This window comes from Crassostrea angulata, chromosome 7 (genome assembly GCF_025612915.1).
Source record: "Crassostrea angulata isolate pt1a10 chromosome 7, ASM2561291v2, whole genome shotgun sequence".
NCBI lineage: Eukaryota > Metazoa > Mollusca > Bivalvia > Ostreida > Ostreidae > Magallana > Magallana angulata.
The window spans coordinates 43,820,827-43,821,075 of NC_069117.1; positions in this window are offsets into that span (position 1 = coordinate 43,820,827).

Consider the following 249-nt stretch of genomic DNA (forward strand, 5'->3'; position numbering starts at 1 on the left):
CCTCCCCCCCCCCCCCCATTACAGATCCGCGCTTAGAAGGGATGAAAATGTGTTCAATGGCAGAAAATATCAATCCAAGCATTTATTGGAAATATGCGTGCTTCGGAGTGGGGTGACAATAAAGCTACATTGAACATTTTTTTTTATTAAAGAGTTCCTCTATTGTATATAATTATAATCACAAAACTGCTCGAGTTTTCATCAACATGAAAGATACTCATGCCCTCGTTATATTTTGACTGTAGAGCG